Raw genomic sequence first — 20,141 nt, 5'->3', positions numbered from 1 at the left:
GGAATTGTGGTGTAAAGGTGCTATAGCGTTTGAGGTGCACCCTCTTGGCAGGGTTTTACCTTGCCAAGATTGGGTTGTTACAGATTTTGGCTTTGTTGCTCATCTCCAACTCGATAAAATCCTTGAGGAAGATGTCTTCTCTACTACCAAAATCAATCTGCAATTTCTGGCCCATTTTCAAGGTTTTTGTTGCTTCAGCCAAACGGAGTCTAAACTCATCTTCCTCATCTTCATCTTGTTGTTTCATCTCCTCATCAGATTCCACCAACGTGTTCAAGAAGCGCTTTTTGCATACCTGAAATGAACTAGAAGATATTGATGATTGCGAAGGCTGTGAAGATCGGGCAAGTTTGGCATCCTTTGATTTTTTGTTGGAACCTTTGGCATATCTCCCTTTATTCAAGAATTTGTGGGGAAGCCCCAACTCAAGGAGTGAGAGTTTCTTTCTTCTATTGGTGGATTTGTGTATCCTAATAGGACTGTTTTTGTGTGGAAAGGTGAAGGCTGGAGTTGGGTTGAGGTGGTTTAGGGATGAGGCATGATTAGGGCTAAGAGATTTACTCACTAGGTTTTGGGACAAAATAGGGTGGCTGGAAAAAGGGCATAGAGCATTGGGGTCTGTGCGTTGATGTACGTTTGGAAGCTCTGCCTCAATGGTGGTGTTTGGAAAGGCAAGTTGGAGCTAAATTAGCCATGTTCGAACAAAAAAGGCTAATTTAGCCAAATGGAAACAAAACAGAATTCAGGCTTTGGTTCAAACCCTTATTGGGGTAAATTTACCAAAATACCCAGACTTCATCCCTCTGATTCTGAGGCCCAACGCCTTACCACACACACAACCTTCCTAGGGCACACAACAAGTGAAGGAGGCGATTAATGTATACCAGCGGCGACGACATCTGAGGCAGCTTCACAGAGGCGATCGACACCGGAGTACGCATCTGTGGCGTCGAAGAAGACTCGCGAACCGGTTGGCAAATCGAATGGTTGGGGCGTGCGTTGGCGGCGGCGAACAAGAATGAACCCTCTCAAACACCACCAATCTTCAGGTAATGCTTTATGGCCGTTCTCATTTCCTTTCCCTTTTCACGTAAATCTGTCCCCTACTTCCGATCTGCTTAGGGTTCATGTGTGGAATCCCTTTCTCTGTTAAAGACAATTTTTTTCCAAATTTCAAAGGAAGTGTGAACTCTGTTTTTTGAATATCCTGTGGGTTCATTACGGTTAAATTAAGTTGACATATTTTGGGTTCATTACGGGTTGGGTTTATTACCGATCTGTTTGTTTACCGTGGTGCCTGGGTTCATTTTGGGCATATATATATATATATATATCTGTTCTTATATATAAATCTGTTCTTATATATAAATCTGTAAATCTGTGAGTAATGAGGGTAGATATATGTAAATCTGTTCTTATATATATATATATAGATCAACCCATGGTAAAAATTTAAAAACAGATACATACGAAGAACCTTAACAACCTGTTCTTATACATCTGTTGTTCTTATACATCTGTTGAGATTCTTAAAACAATCTGTTCTTCATTTGATTTGATTTCTTATAATTCTCATTAAAAACAAAACAATTTCTGATCACAAGTTAAAATTGATTTGTCAATGCTGAATAAAATCTGATTCTGTGAATGAAATCTGAAATCTGAAACCAAACTTAAATCTCTGAATGAATATCTGATTCTTTAGCAACATTGGTAAGTTGATTTCTTATCATTGTCATTAAAAAGTTGATTTATTATCTATGAAATACCTATTGATTTGTCAATGCTTAATGAAATCTGAGTCTGTGAATGAAATCTGAAATCTGAATGGGTTCTGTGAATGAAATCTGTGAATCACATCTGGAATACCTATTATTTCTGATTTTGTTGGTTCCTGAAATACCTATTATTTCTGACTCTGCTACATATTATTTCTGAAATGCCTATTATTTCTGATTTTTGTTGGTTCGTGGCTGCATGTTTTATCTTACTGATTTCGTAGACATATATTTTTATCTATTCTCTATTTTCTTTTAAATGAAGAATATTGATTTTCACAATGGTTTCTCAAACCCTCTTGACACATTGCTTTTTTCCGTTGTCCATGGCTGGTAAATCAAGTATCTTTGGTTTTCTCTTTATGACAATGCTCAGGTGTTGAATCAATATCCCAAATGACTTGTATACTGTATAGTTTCCCTTTTTGGTTGAATTTGTTTTTGTTGTATGTATTTTTAGTGACTATCAAGTTGAGCCTGTACTGTGACTCGTTTTGTTAACATTTTTGTGGCTTCACTAGGAATGAATTATGAACTGTTTGCATTAGCATGATAGATATGGAGGAAGCTATTGTCCGAAATCTGCACATGCATTTGTGCACACAACCATATTTTTACCTACACAGGTGCACACATTCACATATTTGAGGGTTTATGCTGCTAACATGGCTTTTAACATTATCAGACTGTATGAAACAGCTTCCGATATCAATATTTTATGATCCTGCCAGGTTTTTCTGTACCGAGAGTGTGCAGCGACAAGTATGATGGATCAAACAATTCAAATTTAATAACTGTTTTTCATCTTTAAGCTCTTTATTCATGCCCTGCATGTGATTATCTGCTTTCATGAATCGGATTGTAGCCATTCTTTTTATGACGCAATTATGCATTTTACATTTGAGCCCCCCATTTTTTAAATTTAAAACTGATTTCATCTGAAAGGATGTGTGGTCTGGTTTTAAGAAAATTATGAAAGTAGGTTAGTCCATAACTTTGATATTCACTCCAATCCTTTTTCTTTTTATCATCTTCTTCATGTTAAGTTTATAGGGGACTCGTGAATTTTCTATGTAGTAGCTAGTATATGGTCTAATGAAGTAGAGAAACATAAACTTCAACCTGCACATGGTATAATTGCATACAAATCCTCTAAACCAGCTTCCTTCTGTACCAGAATCCTGTACGTATTATGGACCTCACATTTCTATTTTGGGTTTCTCTTTTGATTAATTTAGTACATTTCTTCATATATTCGTGTTAGTATATCAAGATGTCCGGACATTTTTTTAGTTCCACTTGATAATCTGAAACCAGACTTAAATCTCTGAATGAATATCTGATTCTATTACAAAATTAGATTTTTACCTTTCTATTACCACCTTGACAGTGAAACCATGATAATATAGGCTGTTTTTCTTTAAAATAAACTGAACAAAATATGGAGTTTGTATACCTATCCTATGAAACTTGTGTATCAGCATATTCAGTTCATGTTTAACCTGATATATGGATAACATAAACTAATTACTTATACGATTCATTGTCACTTCCGAATGTTTGTAAAGCATAACATGGCTTCGTTTACCTCTACTGCAACTTCCAGTACATGGCCACGATGAATGTGTGCCTGTGGACATGGCCCCTGCATTGTTAAGATTTCCAGGTCCACCAAAAATTTAGGGCGCCCCTACTTTGCATGTCCCCGTCCTATGGTGATTAACCCATTCTTTACTAGTCATAACTGCATGAACACTAACAACCCATTGACTAATAGTTCCATCATTTGCACTCATCAGCCCTATGTTAGTTGGATTGGTTGGTGCGAAGAACCAAGGCGAGAGAACCAAGACTATGCGTCAGCCAGAGACGAAATTGTCATGCAATTGCAGGCTGATGTCATAGACATTCAACAATCCTTGCGTGTCCTTAAGACCATTGTGTATGTTCTATGTATTGTCGTTGTCATTTTGTTGTTCCGTATGTAAGCAACGCTAGGATGTTGTCAGTATGTACAAACACGTTACGAGGTTGTTAGTATGCTGGTAGTATGTTTCAGTATGACTTTAAGCTGCCTTTGCCTTCCTTCACTATGAAACGGTAGACGTATTAATGACTATCATAACTATGTCCACTACTGAGTTCCATGGAACCTGTGTATGTATGTTATTAATGTGCAATGGTTATATGCTGTCTAATTTAGCATCCTATCTCTCTGTTTGTTGTTATTAATGTGCAATGGCTTATGCGTTTGTATATAACAACTGAATTTGTGATGGTAATTTTTTGTAACCGTACATTAGTAATGGTTTCCATACGCACTTCTTCACGTACCCAATCTAAAAGCAAAGGCATTGTCACAAAGAAGTCAAGTAGTCTTGAAGAGACACATAATCAGTTCAGCCACAAGGCCTCATGGGACAGTGACTCAATTCGAGTTTTCCTGCAGTTAATTGCAAATCAGATTACAAAAGGAAATCGACCATTCCTAGTCCTCAGCCAAGCAGGGTACAAGTCCTTGGCAAGGAAATTTGAGAAAAAAACAAGAAGAAAACATGACCTCAAACAGTTGAAAAATAAATACATGAGTTTGAAAAAAGATTGGCAAGCGTGGACAAAGTTGATGGATTCAAGCAAAGGAGTGACAGGGATAGGGTTTGACAATGACACCGGTATGTTTCAAGCACCTGAGGAGTGGTGGGACAAGAGGGAATCGGTAAGTACATGTTTCTTGCGTTTCATATTTGTCTGTTACCATTACATTTTATCATTATCAACTTAACTACATTACTTGTTATATGAAATGTAACGTCTTCCTCTTTCATAAATCTCCAACTATGCAGTTAGACAAGGTGTGTGCCAAGTTCAGGAAAAAAACTTTGGAACATCGTGACTTGATGGAGACGGTCTTCATGGGGGCATTAGCTACTGGTAAGCACCATTGGACCCTGGGAGAGAAACTTGCTGAAGATGCCGATGACTCATCTGATTCTGTGCGTAGTTTGGGAGCGCAGCCATTTGCTAATTCGATACCTGCAGGAATACAGAACGTGGATTCAGATTCTTCACTAGAACCGGTTGTGGTTGAAAAGGGAAAAAGGAGAAAGACGCCATCAACAAGTGTTTCAAAGTCCAAGAAGGCAACAAGTGGAGTGTCAGTTATTGCGGAAAGCATGAACAATCTAATAGATGTGGTGCGTATCAAGAATCAGCAGGTCACGGTGAGGCACCTCACAGGTAACGAACCGCTGTACACTATCTCGGAGTGCATGGATCGCCTGACAACTATTCCATTCTTTATTGGTATGCCGCTATTTCATTTCGCCTCGACACTTATGGATAATGCAGATTACCGAGAGGTGATGATGTGCCAGCCTGATGACGACCACATTATAGGGTGGCTTACATAGAAGCAGCTCCAGTGTACTGCGTCGGCGCTGTTTGCGAACCTTTTTGGGGCTCACCAAATGTGATATTACCGTGTTATTAATGCTGAAGATGCCTGCCCTTCTCTTGCTTTGGAAAACTTTTACTTATGTTATTGTTGGAACTGTACTAAAACATGATGGTTGTGTCTGTATGTTTGAAACTTGTACGATGTTTTTTTCTTTTCTTTCTTGCTAGCTATGGTTTAGTAATGGTTTGCATGTTTGTCTTAAACGCGATGTCTAAATGGTTGTGTGTTTTTTTGGAATGGAATATGATGGTTGTGTTTGAATTAAATGTTGTGTTTGGGAAACCGGATAGGTTTGTTTGATGTCATCTTTTGTGGTTGTGTTAGCAATGGCTTATGCTGTGTTAATAGTCCCCTTGCTCAAGATAACGAATAGGTTCACTATTTGTTTAATTCAGTTCATTATGCGATAATCATGACATTGGTGACGACATTTTTTAACATTAAAAATGATGTTGGCTTCTGCTATAATTGGAAACTGTTATTATATTTGAGTCCATGCATCACGCGCAAATTGATTGAAACAGTGCCACTCTTGTAGGTTTCGCGACAACAAAGACGTGATGAATCCCTGGGATGGAAGCAACAATGACGAGTTGAGGGAAATGCTTAATGGAATGGCCATACAGCTGCAACAAGAACATAACTGGACATTTCTACAAGCATGCCAATATGTCATAGAGTGGTACAAAAAACACATGGCTAAAACGCCATGTTGCACTTCTATACTGGCCGGGAATGCATGGATATCCGAACTATATGCGGGCCATATGGGTCGATTTAAGGAAATGTTTGCATGTCGAAGGAAGTTTTTGCCACTTTGTGTGAGACATTAGTAAATGATTTTGGGTTATAAGTACCGCAACGTCCACATGGCTTAGCTGTTGAAGAAAACGTTGCAATGTTTATCCACGTGTTGAAAGGGAAGCAAAATCGGGAAATCCAAGAACGGTTCCAACATTCGGGGGAGACAGTGTCTCGGCACGTGCATAACGTATTAGCTTCTATGAAAGAGTTCACTGTTGTTCATTGCCGGCCCACATATAGTCAGCATCGTATACATCCATACGTGCAGTCTTAACGGAAATATCTACCGTTCAAGGTACTTCTAAAAAATAGTACCTAGTTATTTGTGCGAAGTCTAGTTATTTTGTGTTTATTATTAAGTGGACGTGAAAGATGAAAATAACCATTACATGTACCCGTAGGAGTAACAATACAATTGGGTTGTTGGCAGGACTGTATTGGAGCAATAGACGGAACACATGTAAGTGCATGGGTTAAGGGGCCAGATGCGGTAACATATTTCGGTAGAAAATACTGTCACACGCAAAATATCATGGCCGCGTGCGACTTTGACATGTGTTTCATCTTCATTTCATGCGAATGGGAAGGAAGTATGCATGGTAGTCGCATCTTCAACGAGATACTACCAAATGACAATGTCCCATTTCTACATCCTGAAGAAGGTAACACAGTGCCATGAATTCTTCATTGATGGGGTTATAATTTTTTGTCAAACAACGTTACTTGAAAATGAAGCACAATGTTTGTTTTTGGTGTTATACATTGTTGTCCTGTCTGTAGGAAAATATTATCTTGTCGATTCTGGCTATCCAAACCGGATAGGTTACCTAGCACCATTCAGAGGCAGCCGTTATTACCACCAACAAGAATTCCGACGTACTCAACGGAACAGGACGACAAACATGCCATGGGAATTATTTGACAAAGTTCACTTGTTGTTACACAGTGTGGTGGAACGCACTTTCGGTGCCTGGAAAAATCGATGGAGGTTTATTCGAGACATGCCTCGGTATGACTTTGCAAATGTGCAAGTTCAGTTAGTAGGTGCGTCAATGGCATTACATAATTATATACGGCGAAACACGGGTAATCCAACAACTGCTCATCCAATCTGTGATGAGGAAGAGGCTATGATAATAGTAAATACCATACCAGAAGTTGAACATGAGGATGGTTTAATGGTTGGTGATGAGGACCCGGATATGGCATTGGTGCGCCTTTGCATACGCGACAAGTTATGTTACTTGTGTAATAACGGAACGTTAGGAAATATATAATAGTTGACCTAATTTTCGTAGGGTTGTAACGTTGGTAACACACGTGGAACAGACTGTATTTAAATATATTATCATGTAGGATATGTATGTGTTTACATGGGAATGTTAGATTTTTTTAGTTCGTGACGTGCCTAACTTTGAAAAACCAAAAACCACAGCAAAAAGCCTTTTCAAAAAAGAAAATAAGGTGAAACAAATAAGAAAAATTAAAAAAAAAAGTAATACAGAAATTATCATGTGCGATGTCAATTAAAAACATAAAAACACAAGTTGAAAACAACAAAAAACCAAAACAGACCTTATTTTTTGTCATGTGCCATTGAGAATATAAGATTTTTCACATCATTTTAAATAAATAACATGAAAAAAACGTTTTTCCAAAAAAACCAAACAAATTAAAAAAAAAAGTAAAAAATAAAAAAATATAAAAGTAAAAAACATGAATTACCAGTTGCCACATAATTTAAAAATAGGGAAAACACATGAAAAACCATTTGTGAAAACTAAAACCAAATTAATGTATACAAATTAAAAAAAATTACAAAAACGTAAATTCAAAAAAAAAAGAACGACAAAAATACGCCTCATCCAAAAAAAAAAAATAGAAATTAGCATTTGCCACGTAATTTACAAATAAATAAAACACATGAAAACCCATTTTTGACATTTAAAAACAAATTAATGTGTACAAATTAAAAAATGACAAAAACATAAATTAAAAAAAAATAACGAGAAAAATACGCCTCATTCAAAAATATTTAAAAAAAAAAAACATAAAAACATAAATTACCATTCGCCATGTAATTTAGAAATAAATAAAACACATGAAAACTCATTTTTGAAAAATAAAAAAAGTTATTGTATACCAATGAAAATAAATAAGACAAAAAACGTAAATTAAAGAACAAGAACTAATTAATGTATAAAAAAAGAAAAATGACAAAAACATAAATTTAAAAAAAAAAATCAAAATACGCCAAATCTAAACCCAAAAGAAAAAAAAAAAAAAACAATTTCGGTGCAAACAATCTGATGTGGAGGACCAAAAAAAATGAGTTGACATGTAAAACACAGTTGAAGGGCAGTTTGGTAATTTACCATGAAGACGTCTCACCAAAAAGTCAAAAAGCCAAAAAAGCCAAAAAGCCCTTTCCAAACCAGGTTTTTTAGCCCCATGCTAAAATAGACAAAAAAGTCAAAAAGCCAACGCACTTCCCAAACGGAGGCAAAATCGATATTTTGAATTTGCATAAAATTCGCATTATGCACGTTTTAAATAATAAATTAAAATTTTATTTTGCAATTAAATAGAAATAATTTATTTATTTATTTTTAAAAAAAGACTTTAAGTTCAAGTAACTTTTAACTATTTTTATGTAGTTACACTAAAAAAAAATTAACTAACTTTTTGTTCTAATTTTTTTTTCTTTTTCTTCTGTTTGGGTGAGGGGGGGGGGGGGGGGTGTGGGGGCGGCATTGCCCAAGGAGTTAATGGTAGTACACCCCCAAGGGAGTTGAATTCGAAACTTAGAGGGAGCACAACCCAGTCCTCGCCCCAAACTACAACCTTTAGGTCAATTCCTTGAGGTTATTTTGTTCTAAAATAGTATGTATGAAAATACATGGGAGAATTTTTTATAAGATTCTTGATATTAAGATTTTATAAGATAAATGATATATAATATTTTTATAGTAGTTAAAGTCCCTCAACATTTCTATAGAGAAAATTTGATTCAGAGAAATTTTGCTCAACTCAAATAAATTTCCTCCTAACTCAGAGAAATTTTAATTTTCACAGAGAAGATTCTCTGATTTCAAAGAGAAATTTTGAAATTTCTTTGTAATCATACTAGAGAAATTTTGAAAGGGCTAAAATTTCTCTGAGTCGGGTAAAATTTCTTTGAATTGAATTTTTTTTGTAAAAATGTTAAGGGACCTTCGCTAATAAAAAAAATAATAATCTTAGACCTCTCCTACTACACAAAATTGGAGAGAGATGTTTCACTAATTTTCCCAAATACATGTGTCATTGTTCAATAGGTAAAATTTAAACAAATAAATTTGTACAAATTATAAAATTACACTTTCTGTACAACATATTACATTCCGTTTGTGAAATTGTCATAATTATAATGTGTCATATCAAATTTTGTAGGACACATATCAATCTTATCTATTTTTTTTTTTTGTCTCCCTCCCTCTTTCTCTAATATATATATATATATATATATATATATATATAATTTTAAAAAAATTCATATGTAATTTTGATTGTAATGATAGATTTTAAACTTAAAAGGAATTTGGTGTCGTGGTAGCGGTTTATTGGTGGTCAAAGGAAGGTTTTGGTTTTGGTTTTGGTTTTGGTGTTAAGGCGTTTGTTGTGGCTCCAAAAACATAAAATAAAATAACTAATTAATTTTTATATTTATTTCAATCTTCTTAAATTTTATTTTAAATTTTCATCTTTTTATTTTTAATAAAAATGAATTTCGTATATTATGAAAAATATTAGGGAAATATTTTTGAGATCCCCCATATTAAGATTTTATAAGATAAAGGACATACAATATTTTCATAATAGTAAGGTCACTTAACATTTTTACAAAGAAAATTCAACTCAGAGAAATTTCACCCGATTCAGAGAAATTTCACACTGACTCAGAGAAATTTCAAATTTCACAGAGAAATTTATTTCTCTGAGTTAGGACCGAAGAAAATTGAAATTTCTCTGAGTTGGACGAAATTTCTCTAAGTTGAATGTTTTCTGTAAAAATGTTGAGGGACCTTAGCTAATTAAAAAAAAAAACACTTTGGACCTCTCCTACTATACAAAGTTGAAGAGGGATGTTTCACTAATTTTCTCAAAATATTACTTGTATTAGTAAAATTTGGTTTTTGTTCCTAATTTTTTTATTTTGTTCCTAAATTTTTGTTTACAAAACCTTAATTATTTTAGTTGTCTTATGATGTACTAATTTACAATAAATTAGTGACGTGGCAGAATCTAAGATTTTATTAATTTATTGTCCTACTCAATTTTAATACCAGAAAGAAGTCAATCTCATTCCAAAAGAACAATGCTAAGCTACACAGAATTTCTACATAAAAAATGTCGCATTAGTATACTTCTGAGTATATTTTTATTCATACATTGTTTGTATATATCTTTATTGGTTGCAAAAATGGGCCCATTGGTTTTTGCGGTAGCTTTTCTTAAAGATTGACCAAACACTTTTGTGAAACTATTGACTTCCCCATTCCTTTATTTACAACAAATTAAAGTAAATAAAACTCAAACTATTGGACCAATTAAATTGACACTTGTACTTAGAACTATTTTGAGACCTTGGTCCCATCTTCACCTCGGGCATTTATTGCCGAGATGTTTCGCACTTAGTGAACCTTGTCCTTGGGCAGGTATGGCCTAGGCCGAGATGTGACACACCCCGGCCAAGGTGTGGCACAGCTTAGTCAAGCGTCGTCCTCCCTAGCCGATGTTTTGTTACCCCGTTGCCTTATCCTTGATTCGAGCCGATGTCGTTCATTGCCGATGTGTTGTACCAAGCTTGCTGCATACGCTTTGTCAGAGACTTGTCTTATCAATCAATCACCTTTTTGAGCTGAACCAACCCGGTAGCGCCACGTGTCCGAGCTGATTGTTAAGACAGCCGGCAGACCTTGAAACACATCATTTTCTTGCCTCAAATCTTTACCCTTAGAGAGAGAAGCTCTAGAGAGAAGGAAGAGAAGTTCTTGAGTGAGAGTAAGTCTTCCAAGCTTGATCTTCGTGGTTTGAACCGTGGGATTCGAGTTTTGAGGTTTGAATCTTGATCTACTTTGATTATTGTTGTTGATCATCTAGCTGCATTGCATGATCGAATCTGTTTTGCATGCCATGCACCGTTTTGAAGTTGGTTTTGAAAAGAGAAAATGGTTTTTCATGTGTTCTTGAAGAAAGTCTCATTTTGATCCGAAAGTTTGGAACGAAAATCATGTTTTGTGTTTGATCTTGCATGACCTTCTTGCGTGAGTACCCAGGTCCATGTTTTGAACTCTTGGCATAAAACTTAGATTTTTGTAACAAGTTGTGAACTTGCATCCATCTTCCAAATGATCATGTTCTTCATATTCTCCAAAGGGAAACCTAGGTTTTTCCCGACTTTGTTTGATGGGACCTCGGCCTAATCCTAGACAGTGCCCAATGTGTTTTCATGAGACGAGAGCAGTGTTTAAACTCCCAGCATGTTTTGCTTTGATGTTTACTTGGATCTGTTAAGAATGCCGAGATCATTCATATATAGGTATAGCTCGTTTTGAGAATGTGATTTGCCATGTGATTGTAGGACCTTGATCCTTGCTTTGAGTCTACACCCGAAGAACGAGGTGAGTGGTATTATTGATAAAGCTATGTTATACTTGTTTTGATAAATCTTGCTTGCTTTGTTTTGACGAAAGTGTTTTGTTAAGCATGAATCAATAGCTCTTGTTTTGATGCATCAAGTATAATCCTTGTTTTGATGCCATCTTTGAAAAGGATACGGTCCTCTCTTGGAAAGTCCCTTGTGCTGGAGGACTTTAAACTTTCGCAGCACTAAGCATAAAAGGATACGGTCCTTGTTAAATCGGGCTACGGGCCTAAGTAACACCAGTCCCTTGTACTGAAGGACTCTAAACTTTCGCAGTACTAAGTGTAAAAGGATACGGTCCTTTCTTGAAGAGATTACTATGTTAAATCGGGCCACGGGCCTAAGTAACACCAGTCCCTTGTGCTGGAGGACTATAAACTTTCGCAGTACCTTTGACTAAACGATTACGGATCGTACAGCCCTTGATACTTGAAATACTTGATCGATGAATACGGTTCATCCCTTGCTTCGCCGATGTTGAAATACTTGATTGATGAATACGGTTCATCCCTTGCTTCGCCGATGTTGAAATACTTGATTGATGAATACGGTTCATCCCTTGTTCGATAAAGTTTTGACGAGTTTTGTTTTGAAAGACTTCGGCTTTATTCATGCAAAACCTTTATTTCTAGTACCATTCACTGAGTATCCAAGCTCACCCTCTCTATATAAATGTAGGTGATGAGCAGGACGTCGGCGACGCCTAGACTGTTTTGAAAGCTTGTTTTGGTTCCGTGCTTATGTCGGCTTTATTTTGCATTCATGTCGGCGAATCTTGAAAATCATGCTTCTTGGCTTGTAATTGCTGTATTTTGTATATGTCGGCTCAAGAAGCCTTTTGATCAAGATGTAACACATATCTTGCTTTGTTGTATTCAACTTGTAAAGTTAATTGGAATGTTTGACATTTCATTTGATCTATGCACAGCTCTTATGGACCACTTGTATTTGATTTATTGCTCCCGCATTTGTGAGCCCCCTATATCCATACTCTGATTGTGTTAGTTTTTTTGAAAGTTGGCCTTCGGTAATTACAGATTACTGGCCATCACGGCACCAAACTACTAGGGGCGGTTTGGGGTCGTGACAAAAATTGAATTTTAGTCGCCAAAGAAGTAAAATGTTTTGGAGGGAGACATTTCCCGGAGGAACTGGCTACTCAAGATTTGAGGTCTTTCGTTGAACATGTCCGCATGTCGTGTCTTTCGTTTTGTTCACCTCAGCTTTTGTTTTGGGTCTTTTTCGAGCGTGTCTCGTTGTGTTTAGGTCGTGTACCCTTTTGTTTGAGTCCTTCCCGCTGTGTTCAGTTGTAGGGTCGATACCCCGGTCGAAAATCCTTTTTTATTTTGAAAATTGTTTATGCTCAGAGTGCTGTGCCATTCTCTACATCTGTGCAAAGCAAAAGAAGAAGAAACAAATTCGGGGCATCTGAGCGTGCTTCAACTTCAACTGGTTCCATCTTTGTGTTCCGTCTTGTCAGATTGGGTCGTTTGTTCAGGATTTGCTGTGTGCAGAATGAACCGAGTGTGGTGTTAGGGGCTGTATGCAGACTAATCCCCAACAGAGTATGGGCTGTGCGTTCAGTTTGAGCAGTGTGTTGCTTGGGCTGTTTTGCTATGAGGCCGTTTGGTTATCTGATCATTACAGTACAAATGCTCGATTTTTCAGACAACAGGTCAATTCCATTTACATTGAGGTGTAACATGATGTGATGCGATGCAATACATAAGATATGTAAATGTAACACTTTTTAAGCAAAAAGTTTGTTCATATCATTATCTTTTTCAAGTACATAGCTTTGAAAACAAAAATCTGCCTGTGGCAGTATAAGGTAATCTAACTACCAGCAAAGAGAAGGACGAAAAAAAAAAAAGAGTACGAAAAAGAAGAAAAGCAGCAATCTGGATCATCATTAGTAGTCTCGGGCCCGGGGATCTGTCCTTGCCCTCTTCCTGGACGAAGGTCCAGGGGCATCGTCATCAGCATCGCCATCTGAGCCTGAGTTTGAGTCATCTCCAGCCTCCTCAGATGACCCGGCCTCTGCCTCTGCCTCGGACTCATCATCATCATCATCGTCATCATCAGGGGTCGACGCCCGAGAGCTACTCTTGACATGAACACGCCCCGCCCTGGTACGGGGACGTGTAGTATCTCCACGCCCTCCTTGAGCAGGAATAGAGGGCCCAGCCGGAGCGCCACCCACCGGAGGAATCTGGAAGGGAGGCTGAAAAGCACAAAAGGCAAATACATCAGAATACTGTGAGCAGTGCATCAGTGCAGAATGCAGTGTATGAGTACAGTGTGTGGACGCCGTGAGCAGTTTATCAGTGCAGAATGCAGTGTATAAGTACAGTGTGTGAACGCCGTGGGCAGCTTATCAAGTGCAGAATGCAGTGTATAAATGCAGTGTATGCAGTGTATCAGATGCTGTGAGATCAGTGTGTCAGGTGTTGTGTCGTGCATCAGATTACGCGAATCAGTTTATGAATGGTTTGAGACCGTGATCAGAAGAACTTACCGGAATACTATAGAGGGCCAGGAGGTCGAAGGTCCGTTGTAGCATCCCCATCATGGAGGCATTCAACTCCAGAGACTGCCGGGTGTACTCGGAGGACGCTTGCAAAAGTATCAAAGACATCAGTATTCTGCGGAATATCAAAATAAACTGAAATAAAATGACAATGCAAGATGCAAGATGCAAGATGAAGTAGTACATACCGGACGTAAGTCATAGAACCCGACCAACTCATGGTCAGCCGGAGGAGGAGTAAAGGGAATCTGGTACGCCGCCCCACCCTGCCCTCGGCATGTCAGTATCGTGGGTAGCGTTGGCCAGCTAACCCCCTGACCCCTCTGAGCTCTGCTCTTGCCACGGACACGAGCCGTCCTCGACGTCCCTGCCCCAGCTACTGGCGCCGCAGGTCCCTCTCTCTCAGCTCGGCGGCCACCGCTCAGAGACCGCATAATGTAGGTCTGGACGTACTCTCTGAAGTCGCCCTCACCCCTGAAGTCCCCCGCGTCCCAGCCGATCGTGTAATCGGCCATCTCCTGGGCGGTGAACCTCTCAGTATCTCTCATACGGGCAGGAGGCGGACCCGAGACTATCTGCTCCGGTAAACCCAGGGTCTGACGCAAGAAATGCTCGCCCAGGTACCAAGCCCGACAGACCGGGCCCTCCAACAGAATCCGGCAACGGGCAGTCTCCCCTACGCCCTCGTAGTGATCCCTCACCACGGCCGGCAACGGAGCCCAGGGCTGCCAGGTGATCTACGGGTAAATATGCAGTTTGTTATCTATCTGTTATCAAACGTACAGTGCTAAGCGAAGCCTAAGCAAATTCTAAAGTTGAACATACCTCCGCGGCGGTGATGGTGTCGAAGTAGCGGCGGAAGAAAATAAAAGACTCCCGTGCTCTCCGTACACATCGCACATCAAAGCGATGAGAAAAGGGGACGCCGAGTGGGGTCTCCACATCAGGTACTAGGGCAAGCCTGGGAAAGTAGGCATACACCCATAACTGCAGAACAGATATAAGTATGACTATCAGATAAAGCAAAATACAGAATAAAGCAGAAATGGCAGAGCCTTGTGTTATGCAGTGTATTGTACAGAGTATACAGTGTGTGCAGTATACAGTCAAAGTAAAGCAGAGTATATGTGTGCCGCGTGCGCAGTATATAGTCAGTGAGAGGCAGACCGTGGTGTGTGCAGTGTACAGAATACAGAAAACATGAAGTAGAAATGTAAAAGAGGAAGAAGATGTACCTCCCAAGCTCGCCAGTGGCCGCCAAGAAGCTGTCCGCTGAGGCGGGAAGAAGAGCTCATGTAACCATACAATGTGGCCAAGCCTGCGCCATCCCAGTCATAACGGCGGATCCACCTGACATCCACCAGTGCGCTCAACAGACATAGAGGCACGGTGTTCGCCCGGTCGGCAAAAAGAGTCGTCCCGAAGAGGAACATGATGAAGCCCCGCGTATACTGATCCACCTCCTCTGGGGTCATCTGTGCCTCCTCTGCCAAGGCTGGCTGAATCCGGAAATGGCTCTCGAACCAAGAGTACCTGACAAACCCTGCCCGAGCGAGGGGAGGTTGAGTGCCGAGTAGGTACAGCTGGGCGGCGTCCCACTCATCCATATCGGTGTCGAAGGGGATCGGATCACCCCCTACCCCGATGCCGGTGAGCATCGAGAAATCGTAAGGGGTCATCGTCATGTCCCCCGCAACGGAGAAGTGGAAGGAGTTGGTGGTATCCCACCACCTCTCCACTAAAGCGGCAAGCAAGGGCCTGCAGGGCGTAAGCCGGGAGAGCCCCCTGCAGAAGATGCTGAAATCGGCCTCGTCGACGATATGACGAACCGCGTCTGGCAGCTCTATGTACCAATCCCGAGCAACGACATTCCCATACCCGCGGATGGTATGGGAATCCCCCTGTAATCAAAAACAACAATTGCGAGGCAATATTCAAAACGCAGTTTTAAGAAGCATACAGGTATACAGCATGTGTGCATGTTTTCAAATTCGAACAGACATCGGGTGCCGGTGTACTTACAGTGAACTACAACGTGTGATGTGTCAGCGTGTTTGAGTGGTTCAGGGCAAATACAGCATGTGTGCATGTTTTCAGACTCAAGCAGATACCGGGTACCAGTGTGTATGCAGTGAAATACAGTGTGCGCCGTGTGTTTGGGTGATTCAGGGTCAGTGCAGTGTGTGTGCACGTGTAAGTTTCAAACAGATATCGGTTGTAAGTTTGTTTGCAATCAACTACAGTGTACAGTGTATTGGTGCATCCGGGCTAAACAGTTAGAGAACAGAATCAACTAATGGCAGTTATGTTCTACATTGCGGAAAATAAAGCAGAGGAAAGAATGTTACCTCGGAAGCGCCGAAGGACAGATGAGAGGTAGGCTCACGTAGGAGAAGGTCAGGTGCCACGCCCCTCTCGAAACTCCGGAACTGGCGTAGTCCATCGGGGAGCATCACATGAACTGCAGGCCTGTAGGTCTCCGGATCGAACGGCCGGATATGAAGTGGCAAGGGGTCGGCCTCGGGATCCATCTCGAGCTCTAGAGGGGTCCCGCCCTGTGGAAGATCGTCCGCCATCTCGAAGAGAATGTGAAAATGGCCGGAAGACGAAAAACCGGGCGAGAATGTGAAGAGTCAACAAAAAGTCAACCCCGAGAGGGCCGGAAAAGGCCGGAAAAGCCGAAGTGCGGAAAAGGCACAGATATCGAGAAAAACTCAAGGGAAACAAGCCCCGAGTGGCGGAAATCGAAAAAACAACACCGAAATGAAATTTCAATCGGTTCAAAACGTTCGAAATGCAAGGGTGAACGCGAATCGAACGACGAAATGGAGCCAAGAACCAAGGAAAACGAGGAAATAAGGCTCGGAAAATATTTTAGAGAGAGAGAGGAGAAGATTTCGAGCAAGGAGAAGTAAAGAAAATAGGGCTAGAATCCCTATTTTAAAAGACCCGTAGCGAAATGCCAAAATTGCCCCGATACAGGGACTTTTTGCCGGTCGGCCACACTCTTTGCCAGTCGGCAAAATAGTTTGCCGATGGAATTATATGATGGCCGATGGATGGCCGGTGATGCATTATGATGGCCGGTGGACATCCGGTGGTCTCCTATAGTGGTTTGGAGCCTCCTACACCCTTGTTTGAGTTATGTGTGGGGTCCAGGGCCTTTAGTGCTCAAAACAATGCAAGAAACGTGCATCTCCGACGCTCAACCGACCTCCGTTTTGACCTCAGATCGTGTCTTCTGTACGTGGCACTTGAATTCATGCAAGGTGTATCCTTTCCGTATCCTTTTGGCTTTTACAAAACTCAAAAGTTGCCCCATGTGCATCACATGTCAATCGCACTGTCTTGTGCATTTCAAATCAATCGCACTGTCTTGTGCATTTCAAATCAACCGCACTGTCTAACGCATTGCGCTATCTAACGCATCGCGCTATTTTGCGCATCTCATTGCATTTTGCATGCATTCAATCGCGCTATCTTGCGCATCTCATTGCATTTGGCATGCATTCCATCGCGCTATCTTGCGCATCGCACTGTCTTGTGCACTCGCGTTGTCTAACGCATCGCACTGTTTTGCGCATCTCATTACATTTTGCATGCATTCCATCGCGCTATCTTGCGCATCGCACTGTCTTGTGCACTCGCGTTGTCTAACGCATCGCGCTGTTTTGCGCATCTCATTGCATTTTGCATGCATTCAATCGCGCTATTTTGCGCATCTCATTGCATTTTGCATGCACTCAATCGCGCTATTTTGCGCATCACACCGTCTTGTACATACGGTCTAGGAGACCCTAAATCCTCTGAAGGTGCAAGTCCTTCGGTGTTTGTCGTGCTCGAACGACTTTTGATAAGTTGCATTATACGTGTATTTTAAGCGACTCGCGTCGTCGCATATTCAAGTTCACGTGCATCTTAAAAGCCGTGCGTTGTCGCGCACTTTGAAATCATGCATCATCATGCATTTGCATTTCAAAAACAAAAACAAAACAAAAAATATAATTGCATTGTCATGCATCATCGTAAATAGTTGCATTGTCATACACCATCGTAAATAGTTGCATTGTCATGCATCATTGTAATATAGTGTATATTGCATTGTAGCTTGCATGCATTCACTGCATCACTTCCATCTATGGCTCGTGCCTTTCCATGATTGAGCTTGGTCCGGTATGTGCCCATACCTCTCGTGTCGAAGCATAGTTCAGTGGACCGTTCTATGTTAGACGCGGCTTGTACGTGTACATGCCCTTCCTAGGCAAAGATTTGGTTTGGCCTGCGTGCCTTATCCATCGTATCTTTTCCATCCCAGTGCACATTGCATTGTAGCTTGCATGCATTCACTGCATCACTTCCATCTATGGCTCGCGCCTTTCCATGATTGAGCTTGGTCCGGTATGTGCCCATACCTCTCGTGTCGAAGCATAGTTCAGTGGACCGTTCTATGTTAGACGCGGCTTGTACGTGTACATGCCCTTCCTAGGCAAGATTTGGTTTGGCCTGCGTGCCTTATCCATCGTATCTTTTCCATCCTAGTGCACATTGCATTGTAATCTGCATGCATTCATTGCATCACCTTCCATTTATGGCTTGCGAATTTCCATGTTGAGCTTGGTCCGGTATGTGCCCATACTTCTCGTGTCGAAGCATAGTTCAGTGGACCGTTCTATGTTAGACGTGACTTGTATGCGTACATGCTTTGCCTAGGCAAGATTTGGTTTGGCCCACGTGCCATATCCATTGCCATTTCCCCAGCATTTTTATTATATATTACATTGTAGTGTAATTGTTGCATCCAGTATTAGGATCGTAGTCCTTTCCCCAGCGGGTCGTTTCCCCACCTTTGTCATTCCCCCCAATACTTGTTCTTGTGTCCGTCTACATTACTCATGGTTCTGTTGACCGTTCTATGGTAGACGGACTTGTTACCTCCATCAATCTATTTGACATAGGTGTGGTTTCGAACCGCTCATGATTGGATTATGATTCAATTGCATTGCATTTTCATTTGCATTGTTCATACATAGTTTTGTATATATTTTTAACAAATTTTTTTTTAAATTTTTTTTAAACCATCCCCCACATTTGTCGGCTACTATACGGCGGGATGTGGGCACCCAAAACATTTTCAAAAACCAACCATTTTTTTTATAATTAATTTCCATGTTCTATAGAGAATTCTCACAAGGTATATATATAGTTATGCTTTTTCCTCAACACAAAAGTAAATGTAAATGCAATGCTATGCCAAGGGTAATCAATGAGGAAAAATATTCAGTTCAATACATTGATTCAAAATCACCACGTTCTCAATATTATCTTGTGATTTTATCAATTTCAAACTTCCAATATTAATTCAATAGGGGCGGTAAATACAACACTGGTAATCCCTAGGCTGGTGTCTGTAAGTAGGCTCAACAAGCACTACCAAACTATCATTTTTACCGGTGCTAACCGGAAGGCTCGGCACCTATCCGCGCGGCTTTCGGGTCTTTCACCCTGGACACTCAGGCCAACTTATCAAATTCATTTACCCCCTATCCGGACTTACCAACGTATTTACCCCATACACATTTCCATATTTCTCATACAATTCATTTTCTGCCATGAATGCAAATCTCTTCGATTTAGAACCACCATGCACAATAATAAATGAAATGATATGCAAATGCAAAAATTTCCATGGTTCATAACATTCCTTCTCAAGTCAACCATATACCATCAACTTCCTCATTTCACAAGTCATAATAACATGGTCTCATCAAGGATTACACATGAAGTTTTCAAAACCATTTCTCTAACTCGATATATTTAAAAGATTACCATTCTTGTAAAACACATTATGGAGTTTGCACCCATTCATCTTCTATTCAAGAAAGAAAG

The 20,141-nt window shown here is 40.1% G+C and overlaps 1 long non-coding RNA gene across 1 annotated transcript in view; it reads left to right on the top strand.

The window, feature by feature from the left end:
* LOC145792439 (uncharacterized) overlaps window positions 1–20,141 on the top strand; it is a 111,236-nt gene that overhangs the window by 16,727 nt on the left and 74,368 nt on the right. The window lies entirely within an intron of this gene.

The sequence above is a fragment of the Camellia sinensis genome, chromosome 6, assembly GCF_055761805.1.
Source record: "Camellia sinensis isolate YWXY chromosome 6, ASM5576180v1, whole genome shotgun sequence".
Classification (NCBI taxonomy): domain Eukaryota; kingdom Viridiplantae; phylum Streptophyta; class Magnoliopsida; order Ericales; family Theaceae; genus Camellia; species Camellia sinensis.
The sequence above is the reverse complement of the archived record's forward strand: the minus strand, read 5'-3'. Positions and strand labels throughout refer to the sequence as shown.